Source organism: Cyanistes caeruleus, chromosome 11 (assembly GCF_971803275.1).
Source record: "Cyanistes caeruleus chromosome 11, bCyaCae1.hap1.1, whole genome shotgun sequence".
NCBI lineage: Eukaryota > Metazoa > Chordata > Aves > Passeriformes > Paridae > Cyanistes > Cyanistes caeruleus.
Window position 1 is genome coordinate 3,648,550 of NC_141711.1, and position 8,393 is coordinate 3,656,942.

At 46.2% G+C, this 8,393-nt stretch overlaps 1 long non-coding RNA gene across 1 annotated transcript; it reads left to right on the plus strand.

The window, feature by feature from the left end:
• Nucleotides 1–1,572: 1,572 nt before the first annotated feature.
• On the plus strand, nucleotides 1,573–7,529 carry LOC147650947 (uncharacterized). The gene is made up of 3 exons (XR_015274909.1): nucleotides 1,573–1,732; nucleotides 2,382–2,479; nucleotides 3,013–7,529. It is a non-coding gene; the product is annotated as an uncharacterized LOC147650947 (long non-coding RNA).
• Nucleotides 7,530–8,393: the final 864 nt, after the last annotated feature.

Genomic DNA, 8,393 nt, shown 5'->3' on the forward strand with positions numbered 1-8,393 from the left:
GCTGAGCCAAAGAGACCTTGTGCTGAGGACATCCTACTTACCAGGTCACTAAATGCTGTTGTGCTCTGCAGGGAGCACAAGGACCAGCCAAGCTCCAAAACCCAGGGGAAAGCCCACCTGGGATTGCATTTTTTATGGGCCTCTGCAAAGATTATATCATAACGTGCAAAGCTTGTGTTTTTGGTGTGAGCAAGTGTGCAAAGCCTGTAAGGTCTGAATTCAAGCAGCCAGCTGGAGCAGAGAAGCTCAGTGAGAAGGGAAGATGCCTCAAAACCCAGTGTGGGTTGTGTCCTGGATCCACTCAGAGCTTAGAAGCTCTAAACACAGTGGGATACAGCAGCTGGATCTTTTTCCAACAATCTGAGCATCCACCACAGGGAGCAGAGCCAGGGCTGTGACACATGAGTGCAAAACGTTATTCAGAAAGGACAAATGGAATGTGAAAAACCACCAGAAACTCCCAAAGTGGGTCAAATTCCTTGATGCATCTAACAATAGATGTAGGACGGGAAGGACAGGGTGGATTCAGTTGTGTGCCCTCCTGTGCCTCCTAAAATTTGGGCTGCACTGTGGGCCTGAGCCCGTGGTGATGAAATTCAAAGCAGGTGGCTGAAATTGTGGAAGCCAGAGGCTCCAGCTCTGCCTCCTCCACCCGGGCCTGCCTGGCATAATATTATCTTCACGCCTGAGCGAGGAGGACTTGGCTTATTAAACTTGCAAACCTGCCTTGCGCTCGCCCTTGGGTATCCAGGACTGCCGGGTCTCTGGGGCAGGATGTTCTAATGCTCCTTTTATGCCACGTCTACCGCAACGAGGCCTCCTTAATTGGCTTGTGGTTCCCACCAGCACTGCCAGCACAGAGCGAGCGATGGAGGAAAAGCTGCCAGCCACAGCTCCTGCTCGGTGTTGGTGCATCATTAGCTCACATGTTGTCTCTCTCCCCGAAGACAAACACACTGTGCAGCCAAAAAGGTCTGTGGGGAGGATGCACAGCAAGATCCAAGCACAAGAAGTAGGGGGAGCACAGGCAGTTCTCATTCCCCTGCCCGACTTGGTTTCCCTGCTCTGCCAAATCCCAGATTTTCAGTTGTATGGGGGAAAGTTGCAATGAAATATCCTTTTTCTCTTTCTCTCTGTTTTAAAAAGAACATCCTCCCCCTTCCTTGTTTTAATCACTTTAAAACAACCCTAGAGGAGCAAGACTTGGGTAAATAAATGTGGGAACCAGGGGAGTTCTTGAACTGTTAAAGAAATCAATATAAATCAGAGTAACCTTGCCCTGATGTCTTCCTTATCACCTCTGAAGCTCTACCTGCCTTTGTCTAACAACAATCTCAGTTAATTAGATAATTAATCTAATTATCTAATTAGGTGGAATCACTAATAGCTATTCCACCTAATTAGGCCAGTGGCTGTATCTCAGCAGTGGTGGTTCTCTCTTTCTGGCTAACCCTCCACCTTCTGCCATGCCTTGAAACCAGGCTCTGACACAATTCACAGCTCTTTGTTTGCTTTAACCAAAACCACCTGGAAGCAGTTTTACATTTTTTACTCAGGCTTTCCTTGAATGAAAGCAAGGTGGCCAGTTGGAAAGTAGAAAAGGAAGCTCTCAGAAGATTAATTTTTTTAGCAATGAATGCAGGAAGCTTTTTATTGTTTTAATTCATTCTCCTGGTGTAAGATTAATTTTAGCTCTGAACACAACAACCTGTTATGAATTGATCCTAGGGAAGTATATTTCTCTGAGGCTGGGGAAACAACATAAGTAGCATTTTCCCCCCCTTTATTTGGACAAGTTTAGCTAACTCATGGCTGCAGTCCTAACTACAGTATCTTCCCTGCGGAAATGCGGATTGTGCTCCCGCTGCAGCTTTCCCAATCTGTCCTCTGTGTGACAGCACGGGGGAGCTGGCAAGAATTAAAACCAGCCTAAGGCCGTTGGTCCCCTGGCAGCAGAGTCCCACTGCTCCTCTCTGCAGGGATGCTGTGGTTGGCAGCACCACCATGCTTGCTTTGGATCAGCACCTCTGTCCCTTCATGAGCTGTAGGTGCTTTTGGGGCTGCAAAGCTGCCATACAGCACTCGTGGGCCTTTTTCCCTTTAATGCCTAAATTGGATTTAAGAGCATTTTTGTACATTCCAAAACAAATCCACATCTGTCTGCAAAGCAGGCAGACTTGGCCCTGAGAAGAGATGGATGTGCTCACCCCTCACACCCAGAGCTCTGCTTCCCTGGGATTCCACCTTATACACCAGGAAAAGCAGTTCAGCCTTTGAGTGCTCAGGAATTGAGACTCTTGCAGCCCCAGGAATGTTTAATGGTTCATTCCATCCCTGCCTGTCACTGGAGAGCACTGCTGGATCCCCTCTGACACCTACAGGTTCAGTGGGTACAACTTGGAGCACCACTCTGGTTGGGCTCAGAGTCACAGAGACCACAGGAACCCTGGCTGGAGTCTGGATGAGGTAAAAGGTCTGGGTAGGTTCTGCAAGAGCATTTCTGCAGTGAACCCCTTCTCTCACCTGGAAATGCTTCTTTTCCTGTAGTGCTCTCAGGTTAACCTGCTGCAATAGCTTCCACATCTGTGGTCTGGTTCTGGGGAGAGTCCTGCTCCTGCCTGACTGGAATGATGGGCAACTCACAGATCCACAGCTTTTCATTTTGTTTTTTTCTGTGTTTGGTTGGGGATTTTTTTCTATATGTATATATAAAACTGAAACACCATAAAATGTTTCCTTGGGGTAGTTGGATTTTTCTTTTAAAAAAACAAGTTATGTATTTTATATTTATATATATATTTATATTTGAGCTGCTTGGAGCAAAGTTGTCTCATCATTCTCATTTTGAAACCCCCATATTGAGGTGTTTATTACAGAGTCATGAAAATCCACATGTAGTTGAAACTTGGCAAATGTTTTTTGGCTTGAAGCAAGTTTTCTTTTGAAGGAGTTTACTATTGAGTGTTTAAGGGTTTTTTTCTTTCCTTTCTCTCTATTTTTCTTTTGAAAAAGCAACACCTACCAGAACTGGGTTGAGAAGCAGAAGGCCAGCTCTGCAGCAAGTGTGAAAGCTGTGAGTTGAGCACAGAGCTGCAGCCATTCATGCTTTTTTCTGACATCTGTTAAGAGAATGGGAGGAAGGGAAATCAGCTGTACTCTACAAGAAAAGAGGCTTTTTTGTTGTTTTGGTGAGTCCTGAGTAGCTGCACTCCCCCAGATGCTGGTGATCCCAATGCCAGCTGTGCAGAGCACAGCATCTCTGCCTGCCTGGAGCTGGTGCCTTCACACACCCCAGAGCAAGCCAGATTTGCTGTACCTGGGAGAAAACTGAGCATGCAGCAGGCTTGTTGCTGTTGTGTGACTTAGATGTGTATTGAACAACAACATTCCTGACAGGGGCTGGGATCCTGTTGTTACACTTCCACTGGAGTAACACAGCTACTGCTGCTCTGGTTTGCGCTATGGCCTCAATATTGATGACAGGCCATGCTTTGCTTTATACTCTCAAGCTTCTCTGCTTTTTCAGGTGTGCAGACCCACTGTTTCCAAAGTGTGCAGGTAGATAACCAGGTTTATGCAACCCCTGCTTGCAAACTGCACACCCCACAGAGCCAGGAGCAGGGGTCACTGGGGGGAAATGGCTGTTGCTGTCTGGGGAGCCCAGCCAAACTCCTCTGCCCATTTTCAGCCTGCAAGCTGGGAGATGGGGGAGGATGAGGATGGCTAGAGCAGGTAGCCAGATCTCAGGCTGCACATCAGCAGGACCAGCCTTGGTGACCTTGTATTTGCTAATGGAGGTGGACAAACATCTCCATAGAGAGCCAGGACCTCTCTGCTGCCTGAGCTGGTTCCTGAACTTGAACCCAAATGGGATGGCTTCTGAGATTCTGAAATACTGTAGACAAAGCTGATTGGGGTTTTTCCCCACTTCCAGTTTCTGGCAGCAGCTAGAAGCAGGAGTACCAAAGTCTCCAGAGTGAGCCTGATTTCTCTGGCTCTACCTTGCAAACTCAGGAAGTTTGAGGAGGTCTGATAATCACCCTTACCTTGCTTATTTATCGGCTTAGTCTCCACCCGAGGGCGTTCCCAGTGCCCTACCTGAGCTGGCTTTGCTCACACCACCGTGCTGGCTGGCTGCCACTGCAGTGCTCACTGTGGGAGGGACACACAGCATTGGTACTTCTGGTCCCATCCTCCTGTGCTTTTCCCATTTTTGCTCTCCTGTTGAAGATGCTTTGACAAAATGGTGTTTGTGTTGTGGAGATAGCGATGGACTGCCACCACGTTGTGCCACAGATAGACAATTTCACTGTGGTATTTAAGAGGCCTGGCTGGAATACCTGTGCTTGGAAGAGTGTGAATTTGACTTTATCTGTACTGGGGCTTTTCAGCTCCTTCCACAACACAAAATTTGCTTAGGTGATTGAATTGCAATGCTGACTTCCTCTTTCCTCACTTACGTTATCCTAATATTTTTTAATGTATTTTATTAGGAGTTATTTTTTGACACTGTGCTCCCACATATCATTGCTATGCAGATGTTACACAGATCTACCGACCATTTTCCACTTGCTGGGTTTCACCAGTCTGTCCAGCAACTTTGTCTGTTTCCTTATCACAGACTTCAGTGTTCTACAAACAACCTGGACCTAGGAGATCAAGGTGCTTTTTCCTGGTTTCCACCATCTAGCCCAAAGGGAGAGGCAGATTTGGAGATGTTGCTTGTTTCTATGGATAATAATCAATAAGACCCATTAGGGAGACAAGTACATACATCACTAAACTTTGACCTCTGCTCTCCAGATCAGTCCCAAGATGCCTATTCATATGCTGGTGACATCCAGATTGCGCTATTGCAAAAGCCTCTTTGCTTGGGAAGGGATTACAGATTTAAATTGCACAGCCTTTGCTGTCTGTAGAGTACAGCATGAAGGATGCTTAGCTAGAGCCTCTAGTTTTTGTTTGGTTTCTTTACTACTCAGCCGAGTTTTATATTTAACGCTGTTGCATGCAGAGTGTTTTATGTCTCTCTACCTTTCAGGCTGTTTTCCACTCCAGTCTGTCTGGCATTTTAAGGGTTTACAGACCCTGGAGATTCCTGGCACTGGCTGTTGCTTGCATATTGCTCCTCATCTTTCAGATCCTTTTTCTACTACGTTCCTCTTCGGCAGGCTGTTTCTGATAGAAAGTTTTTGGCTTGCTGTTTGAAGTTCCTGATAGTCGGCATTTGATCACTTGCTAATTCAGTTCTACAACTTTTTTCCAAAGAAACTATGAAAGACTGTCTAAAAATAGATTTAAAAATAGAAAAAGAATACTTTAAAAATACCCTTATTTTGCTGAATACAGGAAGTTTTAAGTTTTCTGGGAGGAAAAAACCCACATACCAAATTTAGCAAACCAGAGATCCCAGGATATTTGAGAAATCCATTTCTAGGCACAAAAGCTGGATGAAGTTTTCTTCTCCCTGTATGTCTTCCCTTCCCTTGAGAGAACATCTACTGAAATCTGTTGGCTGGGAACAAGCCAGATGAGATTCTTTGGTGTGGGTGGGTGAGAAGGGAGAGACAGGACTCCAGTGACAGCATCGGGGTCCGACCTCAGCGGGATCACAGGGGCAGAGGGATTGGGAGCTGCTCCACCGGGTGATTCCTTCTGCAAGTGATCAAGGTCCATCTTTGCATTGACTGCCTCTGCTCCTCCTACTGCAAAGCTGTTTCTGTTCTGTGTTCCTCTGAAGGTTAGAAACAGATGTCTTGTTTCCATCCCACATGTCCAGCATGGATCAGATGTGCTCTCCATTCTTGTCTAGGAGCTCTTTCATTGCTGCAATGTGCTGCCTCCTTCCCCAGCGTATTTCACAGAGGTCATAACTCCTTTGTTTCCCCAGGTTGTGCAAGTTGAGTTTGTAGAGACTCCTTTCATAAAATAGGTTTTCCATTCTCCTGACCATCCTAGAAACTCTTCTCCATGCTTCTCCCTACTTCAATGCATTTTTGTCTTATGCTGGAGAATTGTCTGAAGAATTCCAACAAGATCTTGCCTGTGCACTGTTCAGTGGCATTAAATGCTTCCCTGTCTCTATTCATTGGTATTTCTGACACTCCTGCTTCACACTGGCCTTTCCAAGAGCTAAGTCACACCAGTGGCACTCAAATACCTGAGACAGGTCTTCTCCCTCCTGCGTGCCATGCCAGTGAGCTTCTGCTCTGGGTGAGAAAGGCTGATTACAAGCAGCCAGCTGTCAAAGTCAGTAACAGCCTAATTCACCCCATTTCCATTTTGCTCTCTTCTTCCAGTGTGACATTCTGCTTCTCATTCTCAGGGTATAAGCACAATCCTTCCTTTTCCTAATGGAGTCACTAAAGGAAATATCAAGTAATGTTCATCCCCAGGCAGTTTTATGAGGACCTCTACCAATAACCTCTCCAGCTCCCCCTTGCTTCATCCCTTGCCCACTTTGCTATGCTCATACTCCAGCACAACTAAAAATATCCCATCTGACCTTGCATCCAACTCATTCCTGAAGTCTGGAAAATGGAACACTGTGTGGTAACTTCTGCTTATCATTTCCCCCCCTCCCAATTATCAGTAAAGTCTCTGAGTGTCCCTGTATTAATCCAAATGGTTGTTAATTCAGTAAGTTTTTGCTGGAGAGTGCATATATCTCTGTGTTGCACCAGGGCCATCCATCAGCCAGCTCTGTGTTTATACAATCCCTAGCTTTTCCCTAGAAGCTTATGAACTCAGTCTGGGACACATATTCAAAGATGTGGTCAAGTGCTAAGTGAGATTTCCAAGAGTAGTTTCCTCCTGCCTTCTCTCTGGCATTGGCACCCCAAGCCGATGGCAGTTAACGCTGTGCTGAGAAAGCAAGAGAGGGTGCAGTTTGTTGGCCACCAGTGCCTCTGGGCAATGCTTGTTTTCTGGTTTGGTATTTTATTTTGTGGTGAAGACTTCCAGGATTCTGAGCACAGGCTCCTACCTGCCTTGCCAAGGATGCACCTATGTATAGGAAACATTATGCTGCTTTGTGTGAAGTGTGCTGGCTTTCACACAGCCTCTTTCTTCCACCCCTGGGCAGTTTCTCCTCATGCTGGAAACCTGTGGAGGCTAAACACATTTAACCCTCTTCAGGATGGCACAGCTAAATGAATTCTGGCTGTTAAGGTACTCTTGTGTAGCTGGTTCACCATTTCTACCCTCAATTACAAATTTCCCTTTCTACCCACTTCCACTAAAAGGTGTTAATTGTGTGGTGATACGCAACTTCCCTGCCCCTGAGAGCGGAGAGCGGCAGCATCACTTCTGATCCTTTTAGGTCTGGCTAAACTAATAGAGAGATCTGTGTCCTGAGCCTGATTCCAACTCCTATATAACAAATTCCTTATTAAATCCACAGAAAAGTCATTTACTAGTGGTTAGACTTTGGGCTGTTCAGGGCTGCAGTCACTTCTGAGAAGTTACGCATGTCTGATGCAAAATTACAAAAATGTGTGTTTACCACAGTGACCAAGGGGGCTGAGAAGCTCAAGTTAATATTTATATTTGGCATTGAACCCTATGCACAAATAATGACTTTGGCTGCGTGCAACGTCCACGTTTATTTTTAAATCCTTTTATACCAATGGTCCAGGTGCAAGGAATTACCCCTGTGATCTTGGCACCCCAGGTTTTGGAGGTCTCACTGTGTTGAAGAAGCTGCTAACAGGGTGTTTATCTCGGGAGTGCATCCTGGAGCATCCCTGGACAGCTGCTGCAGGAGGGTGGGGAGTGTCACACTGTGGGTTTGGACTGTTGCCTGTTTTCAGGGCTGAAGCAGAGAAGCGGGAGTGGTTGCAATGCCATTGGGGTGAGGGGGATGCCGAGCTGCAGAGGGGGAATGATGCTCCTTCTGTCTCATCCCAGTATCTCTGTATTGATACAAGGATGTACTGAAGTAATTTGCTCTGGACCTCCCAGCACAGGCTGTGGCTCCCAGGTTGGCCCAAGAGGTTTGTGGCCTGTGCTGTGAACTTGCCTTCCCCACTGCCGTGTCTCTCATGCCCTGGAAATACCCGCAGCCAGTGTCTTTTTACAAGGTTTTTGTTGTTAAAAATCCATGTGGTGAAGGAAGGGTGGGAAGATGTGGGTTAACAGGACCCTCTCGCAGAGGAGAGTACTCAAACAAGCACACATTTGGCATCAATGAGAAAGTGGCATCTTCTGGAGGCAAGGGTGGGAATTCCTTCCAGTGGATTTAGCAGTTGCTGAGCATCACTGTGAAGTTCAAACCATTTAGCTGGAATGAATTTGGTTTGAAAACTTGTGCCATGTGGGAGCCTAGGAAATTTACTCTTTACAGTTTTGAAATCCAGAATACTGGAGTTAAGGAGAAGTGTTAAATAACTTGC